The sequence below is a fragment of the Cynocephalus volans genome, chromosome 4, assembly GCF_027409185.1.
Source record: "Cynocephalus volans isolate mCynVol1 chromosome 4, mCynVol1.pri, whole genome shotgun sequence".
Classification (NCBI taxonomy): Eukaryota; Metazoa; Chordata; class Mammalia; order Dermoptera; family Cynocephalidae; genus Cynocephalus; species Cynocephalus volans.
Genome location: NC_084463.1, coordinates 8,372,734 through 8,390,241, shown reverse-complemented (window position 1 = coordinate 8,390,241; position 17,508 = coordinate 8,372,734). Strand labels below are relative to the sequence as shown.

Below are 17,508 nucleotides of genomic sequence, written 5' to 3'. Positions count from 1 at the left end.
CTATCTTGGCTAAAAAAAACCTGATAATGGCCAAATACTATTTGAATAATAATGACTCAGATCTTGGAGTATTCTATCTTGCAAAGATTAAAAACCTACAGCATAGGAGATCATGTAATAATGAGAAATTTTAACAAGCAAAAGAAATGTATAGCAGAGAAAAGGAAATCAACTACTTAACTCTGACATCTGTGTTTTTTCTTTTTGTTTTTCCATAAGGATTCACCCAGTCTTTGGAGCTACTAAAAGTTTTTCCTCCCCTTCAGACATATTTATTTTGTATTGAAAATTAAAATAACACAACAGGAATTCCTTTAGGAGGAAATAATAAGATCATTGTTATGGAGCAGAAAAATATTTACTAACACATACTTTACCATAATCATGTTTTACCTAAACAATTTCTATTTTTGCTTTCCATACAGTCTTTGCTTCGAATTCTTAATAATGGGTCCCTCTTAATATTGATTAGAATTCTAAAACACAGAAATGCCAAAGAATGGCCAATCAATAAAATGGAATAAAGCAAAGTGAAATTAAAGAGGCGTTCAAACTATACAGAGAACGTAGAATGGAAGGGAAGGAAAGAGATATGAGAAGGGAAAAAGACAACTCACATCACAGATACCTCCCAGCTTGCCCAACAGAAATTCTAAAATTACAGGTGGAACATTTTGGTACTAGCACTGAAACTGGATCAAATCTACGCTTGATATGATTCTTTGGCATAAATATGCATCCTGTTGCTACAAGTGACCATTCCTCACCATTTTAAGTTCTTAGCTTCTCTCCAAGACAATATGTACACTCATGTCTGTATCCAATCTGATCTCCATCCTGTGAGGAAGACAAGCCTTTTTTAAACCACAATTTTAGAAGCCTCTCTCTGAAGTACTCTTTCATATGAAAATGCCAATTCCCTTTCCCACTCCCCTTCTTGTTGGATCCTCTCTTTTCTCTCTTGTCATTGGAGCAATTACGCTGGTGCAAGGGAAGGGTAGTTGGTACCAGGGCAGAGTATTTCTGAGCTGAGGAAGAAGAATAACAGGCTGCTTTTCTCACTTTATGGTTTCTGGAGTGATTCCATAAATGATAGTATTCAAATTTAAGTCTGAAGTTATTTCTACAATGTATACTGTGATTGAAGAATCTCCAACTAAATTGTCTTTTCATAATCAAAGTAACAATGTCTTTTCCCACTACCTCTACTGTTGTTTGGTTTCCCCTTTGTCCTGCTTTTGGGGTGACCCTTCTGGTTGAAGGAAAGGGTAATTGGTACCAGGGCTGAGGGTCAAGTTACTGAGGCCCTCTACCAGCACTGAGGAGGACAAATGAGAGGCTGCTGTGTCTTCATAGAGATTTTCCTCCCAGGGCATGTGGAAAGATTCAGTATTCATTTGTGAACTTTTTTGTGTATGTGTAGCAGCTGGCTGGTAGGGGGATCCGAACCTTTGACCTTGGTGTTACATCAGTATGCTCTAATCAACTGAGCTAACTGGCTAGCCCAAGACTTGGTATTTAAGGTTGGGTTAAAGCTGTAGTGGTTGGTTTGTACCAGCCAAGTCACATCTTGAAGTTCCTCCGGGATCTGTGGGTCTAGACAGTTAGGTGATGCTCAAAGCTCTCAAACTGCTAAAAGCAGGCCTAGAAGGGACTCCAGTCTACTTTGAGACTTTCAACCGTTTTAAAAGAAAAACGGTGAGATAATTTGACATTTATTAAGTATCTGCATGTACCAGGGAATAGGCTAGGAGACGGACACAACAACTGTATTCAAGGACATGTTTTAATGAAAGAGACAAAGAGCTGAAAAACAACGTTTCAGCCTATGATAAATATGTTAGCAAGGTGTTAACGGAGCGGGAAAAATTAGCACCCAACTTTGTTCAATCTACTGGGAAATAACTTCTTTTCTAAAGCACTAGACTAATCTATAATTTAGACTTTTAAGTCCTTCAAATCCTCTATATCACAATCTATGTTTTCCAATATTGAAAATATTGCCAGTCCAAATAAAATTTATTCATGCTTCCATGATTTCATATATTCATATTCCCAATATCAGGAATGTTCTTCATCCTCCTACCCACCAGACTTATTAACTGTCTTTACATACTCAAACTATGTAGCAATATAGTGTAGTGAGGCGCTTCTCACATTTTAGTATCCATAAGGAATCACCTTGGGAAACCTGTTAAAAATGCAGAGCTCTGGATCCTATACCCAAGGCATCTGATTCAGTAGGTCTGGTATGGGACCTAGGAACCTTTTTATATAGTTACCCAATATAATTTCCATGTTTATAGTCTACAAAATATTCATTGAGAAACACTATTGTAATGGTTAAGAGCATGGTTTTTTTTTAATCAAGACTCACCAGGGTTTCATTTAATCAAGATTACTCCTACTTATTAACTGTGTTACCATGAGCATATTTATTCTACCACTTGGGGTCTCCTTTACCTTATCTATATGAAGATAACAATAACACATACACCTATGTGAGGTTTAAATGAGACAAGACATTCAAAGTGATTAGCAAAGTACTAGGCTTATGGTAATTATTCAATAAAGGCCATATTACTGTTTTTAGCATTATCAATAATAATTCTAGAATTACCTTTTCTAATCAAGGACATCTAAATCTGCTTGGTTCTGTTTCTCAAGGAACTTATATTAATTAGATGCCCAGTGACATGAATTCAAGTTACCCTCATTCACGTCTATATTTTTCATGATTATATATTCATATCTATATTTTTCATGATAACTTGTTTAAAATTGGAGTGGTGTGTCAAAAGGGAGCCTTAAGATGATATTAATGACATACCATCTATCACCAAAAATTGCAGACTAGGAGATTTGATTGATTTTGTTGCTCTACCAATTTGTCATTCCTTCTACCTCCACCTTCCACATGAGTGTCCTGACTGACTGCAAAGATGTTAAAAAGTTAGGGGGAAGTGGGTCAGGGAGTAATTGGGTAAGGGGGGGAACAAAGAATAATTGTGATTTATAGTGATGAACATGTTAATAATATTGATTTGATCAACACATATCTGTAGCCCATAAATATATATAATCAATTATGTTTCAATTAAAAATTTAAAAAATACAAAAAGAAAAAACAAAGATAAGATCTTAGCAGCATTCATGTATTATATTCAATCACATAAAGTTATATGGGATACAGATTTGTATTGAATCTGTGTTACAGCTAATAATTATTCTTATGTAGCATTTACGTAAAGCTTTTGGAATAGCAAATTACTTCCATTAATATCATCAGCCCATTTGGATCCTGTTGCCAGCTATCCACCAAAGAAAATCATCAGCCTACCAAAAAGAAAACTACAGAACCTGCAAAGTTATCCTGGCTGGGATAATATATTTGCCACTGACAAAGCCAAAATCACAATTTATACTGAAGCAAATTAACCAAAATGAAATGACTGCCACAGTGTAGGTATTCAATGCATATCTGTTAAACAAATAAGTGAATAAATAAAAGGGATAAATATTACATATACATACATACATATGTTTAAACAATGAATGTACAAACAACAATTACCTTTATGTACATCAACTGTAAGTACATTATTTTATCTTAAAAACACTAAAATTAAAAACAAGCAAGTTTCCCATTAGAACTCAGAGCCTACCTAATTCCTACAGATCACTACATTAATAACTCAAATTTAAATTACCTTTAATTTTACTTTAGTGAATTAAAGAACAATCTTCCTTGTGTATATGTGAAATACTTGTATTAAGCATCTCAGCAAGACTGTCAATACTATAAATCTAATTTGAAGTCAGAAGTGCTCTTAGATAAAAGAGGTTCACTAGAAACAGTAAAACTCATTTTTATTTTCATGCATAAAATCAAAGACAGAAAATGCAACTTTTCCTCTATGTTGAAACTCATAATGAAACAATACTATTTCTAGAAAACTTATGCCTACCGAGACCATCCATACTATTAGGACTTTCAGTAAACATAAATGTAGAGCTGACTTTGGTTTAGCTCTATTGAACACTACCTTGCTTCAAAAGCCTATTATTTTTATTTCCATTTACTTCATATAACTTTATAAAAAGCATTTTCCTTATTTTAAACATAGGGTAACTTGGGGAAAACAAGCAACACAGTCAATTCAAAAAATTTATATTTTACTGTTTGAATTCCTACAGGTATGAATAGAAAAAATGGAAGAGGTTAAGAATGACTGTTTAAGATGATCAACAAAATGATTATAATATTTTTAGACGCTGATGCCTAGCCTTAACTTTCCCCAAACTAATAATTATGCCAAAGATCTTATAATTCTACTAGACCATTATATCATTACAAATTCTGCAATGGATACACAATAAATATTTTTAAAATGGGGCTGGTCAGTTAGCCCAGTTGGTTAGACTACAGTGTTGTAACATCAATGTCAAGGGTTCGGATCCCTGTACCAGCCAGGAAAAAAAAAAAGGAAAAATGAGCAAAGTAAATACGTAAAAATAAAAACCAAAAAATTTAGCTATTTAGCATATTTATGCAAGGCATGTAGATCTACTAACCCAACGTTTTATGGGGAAAAGATCTACACAATCACAATCAAACAATAAAGCTTTGAGAACAAATGAACCGTTTTTCTAGTTAATGCTGAGAAGATACTATTATATTTGCATATAACTCAAATTTGTGTTTATTAGTAAGCTGCTGAACTACATTTCCTTGCCTCTCTTTATCCCCTAGATCAGCTCCAGCGTGTGCAAACACTTACGAGTGCTCCTAGGACAATTAAAATTTTTATTATGAAAGAGCTGTTCTGGAGAAAAGATCTGGTTAGCCATGAGAAAGTGATGTTGAAAAAAGCACTAGCAACATCTTCCTTCCGCATTCCCATCCCCACCATAACACCCGACTACCACCTGTCCCTTCACAAAAACTCCGAATTAGCACAAACAAAAGTATGGCTACAGACCTATATCTGAACTGTACATTATCCTTTTAGAAAATATGCTCACAAACTGTCTTACTTCATCTTCATGAACAAATGAATGTTCACTCCTTGTTAGGTTACCTAACAAGGTAAGTAAGCAAGCACTATTAGCCCCATGTAGATGACATAACTACCTAAGCACATAATATAGGTAGGATAATTACAGGGGTCTCCTGATATCCAGTTGAGTGACTTTTCCACTATAGTACTATAAACTTCAAGTATTCAAATATCTTCAGTTGATTACCTTCATTTGTAGATAAGAAGTTACCTGGTCTGGGGAAAATAATGTACTACGTACTTGCAATAACAACGTATCATTTTAGAACAGAGTGGTCACCAACTAAAGTGTATAGTGTTTGATTAGCAGATTCAAAGTCAGAGTATAGACAGATACATGGAATATGTGCAAGGATCAACAAAATGCTGTACTCACAGATGGAGAGACAAATGCGCAGAAAAGAGAATAAAACTATGTAACACTAGTCTAACCAGCTACGGTATGCTGAAATATAATAGGCGCTAGAACACTGAAACTGACAAGCTACATAACATATCAATTATAAAATATGTGTAGCCTGACAGAATTTAGGAAAGAGTAAAAATTACTCATTTTGCTGACTAACAATTCAAGAACATACTGACTGGGAAACCATAATTGGTAAAGAGACATACATTCCAGCAATAAGACACACTTGCCATAGTCTCTTATCTACTTGGACTTTCTCCAAAAGATCTACACTCTAAAATGTCTCTAAACTGAACTGTGGAGATGTCTCATGTTTCTCCAAGTGAATATACACTTATTTTTTCCAACAGTACAAGCAGTACATGCTCACTGTGGAAAAAAATTCAAACACAAAAACACACAAAGTACAAATGAAAGCCCCCATAAACCCACCCCTCAGACACAACCATGGTACTCAGCTTGATTCATATTTTCTAAACTTTTCCCTATGTCTATGGAAATATAAATGTATAATGAAATACAAATGTTTTATGTACAAATATATTTACTATATATAAATGTTATAGCAATATATACCATATGCTATGGTCTAAATGTTTCTGTCCTCCCAAAATTCATGTTGAAACCTAATCCACAATGTGAGAGTACTATAAAGTAGGGTCTTTGGGAGATGATTAAGTCAAGAGGGTACTGTTCAAGGATCAGTGCTCATATAAAAAAGACCGGGAGAGCTAGCTTGCCCCTCCTACCATGGGAGGACAACAATGAGAACGTGAAACTTTCCCCACTCTCCCTTCCTAATCACAACTTCTCCCCTCCCCCACAGGTAACCCCATCCTGACTTTTATGGTAATTGCTTTTCATTTTTTTAAAAAAAACAATTTTACTATCTAAGTATGTAGTCCCAAACAACACAGCTTAATTTTTACATTTTTTTGATTTTATATAAATAGAATGTGTTCTTCATATTGAGTGTAGTACATTGGTTTTTATTGCTGTATATATCCTGCTGTATGATTATACTGCAATGTATTTATCCATTTACTAAAATGTATTTATCCATTCTACTGTCAGTGGACATTTTTGCATTTTTAGTTTTGAACTATTAAAAAACAATGCTGCTATGAATGTTCTTTCAGGTGCATCCTGGTTTATATGTACATGAAATACAGTGAAATTGCTGGGTCACATGGTATGTCTGTTTTTCACTTTAATTAATAAATTACATACTACTGGTGAGCAGTATATGAGAGTTCCTGCTGTTCCATATCCATGTATTATCTTCACAGTACTTGTTGCTACCTGAAGTTTTCTTGTTTACATTTACTTGTTTAATGTGCATCTTCCACCAGTCTAGATTGTTACCTCCATAAGAGCTGGGCCTTTGCCTGATTTGTCCCCTGCTCTAATATTCTTTGCACCTAGTACAGTGACTGGAACAGTGCTTGACACACAGCAGGAGCTGAACAAATATTTGTTGAATTACTAAATGAATAAATGAAATCCCAGCCCATTAGTCACTTCAGCCAGCGGTGCAGCAGAAGGACAAGTGGCCTTACTCAGTGACTCAAAAAATATTTAAATATTATGTAATAAAACACAGATACATAGAAACTTATATATCAGATTCCAACTATGGAAAACTATGTATACACATGAAGAATAAAAATGGGAAGAAAAAAAGCCCAAAACTTGTCCTTGAACACAAAAGTTCTCCTCCTTTCTCCCTGCCTTCACCCCTACTTTTCATATATTTTCCAACATTTCTTCAATAAATATATTACTTTAAGGCTGGCTGGTTAGTTCAGTTGGTTAGATTGCAGCTTTATAACACCAAGGTCATGGGTTTAGATCCCTTTACTTTTGTGAAGGAAAAAGTAAACTCAAAAATATGTAATAGCAATGAAAAAGAATAAACTGCCTATACTTGTAATAACATGAATGAATCTCATAATGTTCAGTGAAAGGAGACACAAAAGAGTATTATTCCATTTATCTGAAATTAAAAAACAGACAAAGTAATTTATGGTGACAGAGGTAAAGCTAATGGCTACTCTTGCGGGGATACTGACTGGAAGGGAACATGAGGGAGCTTTCTAAAATGATGTGACAGAAATGGTATATTTCTTATTCTAAGAGATCACTAGATACATATGTAGAAAAGAGGATACATATGTAGAAAATTCATCAAGCTATCAACTTAAGATCTCTTTATGGTACTTTACTGTACATAAGTCACACTTCAATTCAAAAGAAGGAAAATATGTAAAGGAGGAATGAATGGATCGAAACAGAAAATGAAAACGAATTTTATGGGTTTCTAATTTTTGTAACCATGCTATTTGTATTGCAATTAAAATAAATAATAAGAGATCCAGAAAACTTTTAAGTGTTAGTTAAGAAAGTTGTGTTAGATTTGTAAATCAAATTCCTCATACATACAACGTGAAAGCCAAACCTCATGATTAGTTTGAGTCTTTTACTTTACCTCTTGTTCAGATTTCTTCATATTTTGCAGCATGAGACACATTGCATATTTAGAATATAAGATTAGAAATAGATCAACAGGTGAATATATAGCTGAACTTTTCTCATTACAAGCAAATTTAAGTTTTCTAAAATCAATGATGATAATAAAGCTTAAGCAATAGAAATGTTAAGAGCAGTCACTAAAAAAACAAGATAGATGCCTTGTGGCCATATGCTAGAAAAAAATGTTCCCTTTTTCTTAGCTTCTTTTGGGAAAATAAGGATTCTTCTGTATTTGTTTGACACTGTGGCAGACGTTAAATATTTTGTCTTAGTATAATGCCAAGGGAGGTACTGAAAAATAATATTTATTCATGTATTTGTAATGACTATCTGAATACATTTTTAAATACAATACACTTTAAAAGCAAAAGAAGTCTTATTCATTCAGTAACTGAGTCCCTATTATGTGCCATACACTTTACTGGCTGTTGAGGACATAAAAAATGAATAAGGCACAGATCCTGCCCTGAAGAAAATCACAGTAGAGTAGAAGAAAGATATATAGACCAGTAACAGTACTTTAAAACATACAAAACCATGAGAAAGTGAATGAAAGAAAGACCTCTTTTAACTAGAGGACAGATGAAAAGACCTCATAAATGAAATGAAATCTGAACTGAGCTACAAAAGAGGAGGAGAATTTTGCCTGGTAATAACAGGGGTGAGGAAATTCTCAAGTTGTGACAATAAGAAATACATATTTGGTCTTTGTCTCCAGTCACAGACAGAGCTTCTAAAACCTTTGCAATTCTTGAGCCATAGGAGCATCTTTTATTATTCATAACAAGCCCCTTTCAACCACATCAGAGTTTATGCTAATGAGGTGGCTCTGGGTGAGTCCCTAGATAGCCTCCTGATGGTGGCTGGTTGCTAGAGGAACCAGCCATGTGATTAGAGAGTAGGAACTTTCAATCTCCTGGCCTCTGGGGAGGGAAAAGGGCTAGAGATTGAGTTAATCACCACTGGCCAATGATTTAATCAATTGTGACTACCTAATGGAACCTCCATAAAAGCTCTAAATGTCAGAGTCTGGAGAGGTTCCAGGTTGGTGACATACTGAGGTGCTGGGAGGGTGGTGCACTCAGAGAGGTCACAGAAGCTCTGCACCTACTCCCCATACCTTGCCCTATGTATTCCTTCCATTTGGCTGTTCCTGAGTTGTATCCTTTATAATAAACCAGTAAATGGAAATAAACTATCTTCCTGAGTTCTGTGAGCTGTTCCAGAGAATTATAGAACATGATGGGGGAGTCATGGTAACCCCCAACTTTATAGCTAAGACACAAGTGTGGGTAACTTGGTGTCTTAGACCATTTTCTGTTGCTTATAACAGAATACCTGAAACCGGCTGTTTTATAAAGAAAAAGAATGTATTTCTTAAAATTTTGGAGGCTAGGAAGTCCAAGGTCAAAGGATTGCATTTGGTGAGGGCCTTCTTCCTAGTGGGCATTCTCTGCAGAGTCCTGAGGTGGCACAGGGCATCACACAGCAAGAGCACATAAATATGTTAATGTACTAGCTTGAGTCTTTCTTCCTTTTCTTATGTGGCCACTAGTTCTACTCCCCTGCTAACCTATTAATCCATTAATCTATTAATCCATGAATATATTAATCCATTCATGAGGGCAGAGCCCTCACATCCAATTACCTCCTAATGGCCTCGCCTCTCAACACTGACACATTGGAGATTAAGCTTCAAATGAGTTTGGAGAGGGCATTCAAACCACAGCACCCGGGCTGGCCAGTTAGCTCAGTTGGTTAGAATGCAATGCTAATAAAACCAAGGTCAAGGGTTTGGCCAGCTGCCAAAAACAAACCAAAAACAACAATAAAAAAACCCCACAGCACCCGGGGACCTGCTACTTGTGACTGTCTTCTGAAGTAAGGGCAGTCTTGTGGGACTGAGCCCTTAAATTAATTATTAGTTAATTAATGATCACACGAGAACAAAAGGAATTGATGGGCTAGAAACTGGAAATATTTTGGGATCTTCAACAGACTAAATCAAACTAAAGAAGAAAATCACAGGCTAAAATCAACATGGACCTTAAGAGGTAATACAAATACAAAAAATGGCAGTAGAACTACCATTATTCCATGACCAAACATGGAATATAGGAACAGAAAAGGGCCATGGGACAATCAATAGCAGTATTAGTTGGAATACCATGGTGGGTGCAACCTAGTCAAATCAGTTCACGTTCATACCTTACATAACACATTCCTGGCAGTATATGACCCAGAAGGAAATAATGTGTACTAGATCTTAGGGCAGTGTTCAGGGTGACTGACGACACCTATCAGGAAAGGGAAGGATTCTTTCCCAGTAGAACAGCCACCAGGATACCTAGCCCAGAAACACTTTCTACTCACTCTTCTACTTTCATTGAAAATCCTGAGTGAAAACCCAATGGCAGGCCTTAGCCTTCTTCCCAAGCAGGCTGCCTAAATAGAGGCAAGGAGAGAGTATAATGAGGAATTTCAATGATAAAGATGCATATACAATCAAAGAATGAGCAAACTCTTCAGGAATGTAAATCCCATTTAGGATAGAAAACAAGTTCAACAAATGAAGAACACACCCAAAGAAACAGAGTTAAAATATAATTGGAATAAGATTTTAAAATAGTATGTTTGAGGCTGGAGCGCAGCACCAGGCTGGAGCCAGCATGGCGGCCAAGCAGAAGACCAAGTTGTCCAAGAACCTGATGCGTGTGAAGTTCATGCAAAGGGGACTGGACTCGGAAACCAAGAAGCAACTAGAAGAGGAAGAAAAGAAAATCATTAGTGATGAGCACTGGTACTTGCATTTGCCAGAGCTTAAACAGAATGAGTTTCATAACAGAAGAGCGAAGTTTCTCATTACGTGAAGATCTTCTCTATGGAAGTATGTCATTCAGAGGATTTAATCCTAAAGTGAAGAAATTAATGCTTCAGATGTATGCTAAGAACAAAGACAAAGTTGAAGATGAAACAGTGGAGCTTGATGTGTCATTTGAAATGGCGAGAAGATATAAACCCTTGGTGGGGACAATTGGAAAAAAGTATGTGAAGAAGAGAGACTGTGCCAATTATAAAGAAGATGAAAATGAAGACATAAAACCGATTAAAACAAAGAAGATGTTCTTAATGCCCCAAGACTAAAATGGATGCCTTTAGTTACAGCTCAGGTATGCCTTGCAAAAGTTAGCAGCATATTTGGGAACTCATCCTGATGGTGTCTCTATAGTTATTAATACTAAAATGTTTATTTGTAAAGAAATATGTAATTTTGGATACATGCTGATGGAGTTTGGATGTGTTGTCCCCTCCAAAACTCATGTGGAAATTTGATCTCCAATGTGGCAGTACTGGAAACTGATTGAGTCATGGGGGCGGATCCCTCATGAATGGATTAATGCTCTCCCTGGGGGAGGGGGGATTAATGAGTGAGATCTAGCTCTATTAGTTCCTGCAAGAGCTCGTTGCTTACAAAGACCCTGGCACCTTCTCTCTCTCTTGCTTCCTGTTGCCATGTGATCTGCTTGTACCCACTGGCTGCCTGCCACTTTCCGCCATGAGTAGAAGCAGCCTGAGCCCATGCCAGATGTAGCTGTCCCAGAGTCGTAAGCCAAATAAACTTTTCTTCTTTATAAATTACCCAGTCTCAGGTAATTCTGTTATAGCGACACAAAACGGACTAAAACACATGCTGTTTTTGAAACAGATGTGTGATGGATGTTATATATCCTTCATTTAACGGTATTCATCAGAGAATTTTTACCCCTTGATCTTCAAATGTACCTATGCACAGGGTTGCTTCCTAATGATTTTTTGACCTCAGATTTTTTTTAATACAGCTCTCCAGTCACTGACCTTGAATTGACTCACATAAATTAATAGCACTGTTTAAATTGCCCTTATGTTTACATTTTACTTTATTAATTATGTCAAGCCAATTCATATGCACATTTTGGAATCAAATGTCATGAGAATTTATTATATGTAAATTTATCAAGATTGTTCTGTAATAAACATGTTTTCACATTTAAAAAATAGTATGTTTGAATTCTGCTTCTAGCCATGATGTAGTAACAGGAACCACATTTACCCTTTACTTAAAACAACTAGAAAACTGGTCAAAATATATAAAACAACTGGTTTTAGACACTAGACAACAGGCACATAGGACTGTGATCCGTGAGAGAGGGGAATCTAATCAGGTGAGGACTATGATCTCCTTGCTTTCTGGATGGAGGCACAATCAGGACTTCAGAGCAGAGAAAGCGATCCCAAGCACAACATGGTTGTCTTGCTGAGCAGAGGAGACATAAATCAGAATTCAAGAAGTCTGAGGTTTTTGGAAGCTGTGGGGCAAAGTTCTGGAGAAGAGGGAGCTACGCAGGAAAAATAAAAACCTCAGAAATTGCATAGGGGCACCATTAAGTCTTTGCTAACTACTAAGATGTGTGCCTAGGATGAAACGCTATAAGGTTGGCAAAAATAACTGGAGTCTGGGAGTTGAATGGTTCCCAGAGCTCAAACAGAGCTGAGAATCACTTAAACTTCCACCAGCCAAAATGGAGCATTTCCACTGATCATTCAAGGAATTCAGTAAAGATCTTAAAAGGACCACACTTTAGTAGTGAGACTAAACTATCTCTAGCATAAAGGCTACTTCAATCCACACCCTAACAAAACTTGAAAGGATCAAACTGAACTATAAGTAACTTAACTGCCTACCAAAGCTCAACTACTCTTTAAAGGAAGACAACAAAATCCAGAGACTTGACAATGTAAAGATCACAATAACCAGCATCCACAAAAAAATTATTACACATAGCAACAAGCAGAAAAACGTTACCTATAATCAGGAGAAAAACAGACAATAGAAACAGACCCAGAGGGCCGGCCCGTGGCTCACTCGGGAGAGTGCGGTGCTGATAACACCAAGGCCCCGGGTTCGGATCCCATATACGGATGGCCGGTTCGCTCACTGGCTGAGTGTGGTGCTGACTACACCAAGTCAAGGGTTAAGATCCCCTTACCGGTCATCTTTTAAAAAAAAAAAAAAAAAGAAACAGACCCAGAAATGATGGGGATAATGGAATTATCAAACAACATTAAAACCATTTATAACTGTGTTCAAGTATTTAAAGGAAAACATCGTGATGAGATAAAGAGGGAACACTTAGAGATAGATAAATATGCATTTATTTATATAAATATAAACGTGCATTTATTTATACATACATACAAATAAATAAATATGCTTAATATCATCCCTGAGATAAGAAACTACATCTTATTCTATGAAATAATTATAAGAAATGGAAAAAAGAACCAATTAATGAACTTAGAAACAAAAAATCTAACTGTTGAAATACTACCAAATCGACTTGAGAAACCTGAAGCCTCAGCAATGGAAAATATCTTAAATCAATATAATTTACACCCTATAATCTCCCAAAAACTCAGAAACTGATTACACAAGGAACTCTGAAAGTTGGTGTAAAGTGAAGCTAAAACAAGGATGATCAGTTGAAGATGGTTTAAGAAGTAATTCAACCCCTAGATCTCCTCTCTCATTCTATGCAACTGGGTGATACCCTAACTTCTACCCAGGTAGAAATCTAGAGCCTTATTCTCTTGAGAGACTATAGGTCTCTAGACTTAAGGACCCTAGGCACAGTTGAGGAGTGGGATATTATGTTGAAAATAGGAGGATTAAGTAAAAAATGCGTATCAGACACTGATATGCTTCAGCCTGTCTCACCCAAGAAGCCAAAAATATGGCAACCAGGCCTTTAGCTTCTGGGCAGAAGACTGGAATAATTTTCTCCAGATAATGTGTCAATTGAAATATAAAGATACATACATTAGGAAACTCCAACAAAAGAACACAATAAGATCACCCTAACAGTAAAACTCACAGCTGAAAGAAAATTCATCCACTGACTCAGTTTCCAGTCAGCTTCTTAGTTCCCCACTTTTAGCTAGGAATTGACAACCAAATGTGTAGTAATCGTCTAAAAAAACTCTCTAACATAAAATATATAGACCAAAACAAAAATAGCAATAGAAAAAAAAAAAAAAAAAAAAAACTAGGAGGAAAAAAGAGACTATATAAAGAGAAAAAAATATAACAACATTATTATTGTTCTCAGAGAGCTAGAAGATAATGTAAAATGATCAATATTTTACAAGGAATAAAAGGGGAACAAAATAAGCTCATAGATACTAAAAATGTGATAGCAAAACAAAGGTTAGAGGGTAAAGTTTATGAAATCTCCCAGAAAGCAGAGCAAAAAAAACCAACCAACCAACCAAACAAACCAAAGACATGGAAAATAGGAGAACAAAAAAGAAAAGAAAATTAGAGGACCAGTCCAGGAGGGTCAATATCTGAATAACAGGCATACCTGAAAGAGAAGACAGAGAAAATTAGGGAAAGAAACCACCAACTAAGTAATTCAAGGCAATTCCCCAGAACTGAAAGATATGAATTTCCAGATTAAAAGGACCCACCAGAGCTGGCCGGTTAGCTCAGTTGGTTAGAATGTAGTGTTACAACACCAAGGTCAAGGGTTTGGATCTCTGTACTGGCTGGCTGCCAAAAAAGAAAGAAAGAAAGAAAAGAAAGAAAAGAAAAAGAAAGAAAAGAAAGAAAGAAAAAGGGATCCACCAATAGCCCAGCATCATGAATCAAAACAGACCCACACCATGTCATTGTGAAATTTCAGAACATTGGGGACAAAAAAGAAGGTTTTTACAAGCTTACAGACAAAAAACAATAATTCAAAACAAAGGAGCATGAATTGGATCACTTTAGGTTTTTCAAAAGTAACCCTGGAAACTACAAGACAATGGAACAATGTCCTCATTATTCGGAAGGGAAATTATTTCCAACTTAAAATTCTATTCCTAGCCAAATTACGGTAGACACACAAGATCTCAAGACATGTAAGATCTTAAAAAATGTATTCTTCAACATCCTTTCTTTGGGTTTTTGCTCAAATATGTATCAGGAGGGCCTTCTTTGACCACCTTTTATAAAAGAACAAATCTTCACTGCCATACTGGCCTCTCTATCTCCCTTACTCCCTTATTTATCTCTGAAATACTGACATAGCACATTTTCTCCTAATCCCCCCAACATGAAGCACTCTCAGTAAAACATAAGTTCCAAGAAGGCAGGGAATTTGTTCACTGACGTGTTCTTAGTATCTAGAACCCTATCTGATATATCATAGGCTCTCAATAAATAATGTATTGCTTTGATAGAAATAAGAAAGTAATTTTACAAAAGTAGGCAATGGAGCAATAGCACAATCAGACTATCATTCCTGCATGAGGATAAAACAAAAGCATTTTCAGCATTACAAGGTCTTCAGAGGTCTCACTCAGAAACCTCCTTCTGAAAGCAGAAAGGATATTCACCAAAGGGGCAAGAAAAGATCATTCCCTATGTGGACTATGGTTTTCCTGTTTTATCCTAAGTAGGAAATCTATCCCTCTTACCACCTTAATTAGCAGATAAAATCTACCTCTGGTTCTCTCCCTTTCACAAACAAAGAATTAGTTTTCTTGAATTAATTCAATCTTACTAAAATTCCTTACTACAATGATTCACCTAATAGAAATTCATCCTGAAAGAAACAGAAAACTAGGGAACAAACTAAAAACAGACTGCCAAAATCCTCACATTAACAGAATTCGGTTGGATATGGCTGTAGCCAAGATCAGAATAGCTGATGTTTCTCTTTCTCTCCCTTCACTGTAGCCTAGCTACAGCTGTAGCTGCCAGACATGGGAGAAGCTCACTGCTCACAGTACAGAATGTCAGGTTTGAAGCATAACTAAAGACAGGCTGCCAATAATCTGTAAGAGATAGCTAAAATTTAAAATAGAAGTTAACAGCAAAACTGGACTGCTTCTCAGAAACCTGTCTATTTGATTAAGGCCTGTTATGCTTGTATTTCCAAACATATAAAGTTTTAAAATAATTTATTTAACCATCTCTGGCAAATCCAGTCCATTCATCAAATGTATGTTCAGAAACTCAACTTTATTTCCTGAGATTTACAGACATCATTTTTAGACCTAGAAAACTCACTGTCTGCAGTGCAGTGATCAAGTCACTCATTTCTTTTTTCTTTTCTTTTTAATCTCCAGTACTAGTCATAGTATGAAGCACTTACTAAACTCATATAACCTCCTCAATTTTAGAAGCATTATGTGGCTTGCACAAGGAAGTTTATATTAGAAGTTAATGGCAATACTAGGACTAGCACACAGATCTTACTCCTGACTTTTCTTTTAATGTTTCACCCAATTTAAACAATAATGGGAGGGAGAGCAACAACTTTTTGAATCATGAATCATGCTGACTCTTTCGTGTAGTTACTAATCTCTCTAAAAGTTAACTAGAAGGATTTACGAATAATATAACTAGATCTGACTTCTTCAAAGATAACTTTATTATACACGTCTTATAAAAATTCAAAAGAAAAGATTCTAAATTTTACATCTAAGGATAGTCTAATTTTATCTGCATGAGTTAAACATTTCCATCCCCTTCTGAAGTACACACCAATTTAATATCTTTCTACATCCTCTACATTATGCAATATCTACCATTCTCAGACATGTGAAAACAATGTTTGCCTAAACATCTGCACAGCAGACTATGTCAATAAAACCCATACAACATGTGCCTGGGATGTGAATAGAGTTAGGAAGACAGGGACAGCATGATTATACCAAACCCATACTAACTTCTGATTTTATACTGAAGGCAATGGGAAACCACAGAAATATCTTAAGCAGAAAAATGACACGGATCAGATCTATATTATAAAAAGATCATTTTGACAGTAACATGGAAGATGGTTTAGAAGAGGGACGAGTTTGGAGACAAAGAGACCTTAGGCTGTTGAAGTAATTCAAATGAGAAATGTTAAAAGTCTGAATTAAGGGCCGGCCCGTGGCTCACTCGGGAGAGTGCGGTGCTGATAACACCAAGGCCCCGGGTTCGGATCCCATATACGGATGGCCGGTTCGCTCACTGGCTGAGCGTGGTGCTGACAACACCAAGTCAAGGGTTGGGATCCCCTTACCGGTCATCTTTAAAAAAAAAAAAAAAAAAAAGTCTGAATTAAAGCAATGATGGAAGAAATTGGAGAAGATTTAAGCCCTATTGTAACTGGGACCCCGGTTAACAATAAATTTAAAAAATTAAAACTTAAGTTAGAGTCATACTGGTTATATGAAGTAAGTAAAATTCAAAATTTATTTAAACTCATAACAGAAAGCAAATGAATTACCCTCCTAACATTACCTTCAGGCTGTTAAGATAGTAACCAAAGGTCACAAAAACTGTCCCTTAGGGTCTCTGAGTAACCAAGTATTTAAAGGTATTTTGGCTAAAACAAAGCCCTTTTTAAATTACCATGGCTGGCATCCTAATATGTTACCACTGAAAGGGAAAGACAGGAAATGAATCAATAAACCTCAGGCACATGCTCA

At 36.0% G+C, this 17,508-nt stretch overlaps 1 protein-coding gene and 1 pseudogene across 1 annotated transcript in view; one reads left to right on the top strand and one right to left on the bottom strand.

The window, feature by feature from the left end:
• The window catches only part of SIK2 (salt inducible kinase 2), a 115,645-nt gene that overhangs the window by 72,823 nt on the left and 25,314 nt on the right, over positions 1 to 17,508 (bottom strand). The window lies entirely within an intron of this gene.
• LOC134375434 (M-phase phosphoprotein 6-like) lies at positions 10,671 to 11,145 on the top strand (annotated as a pseudogene).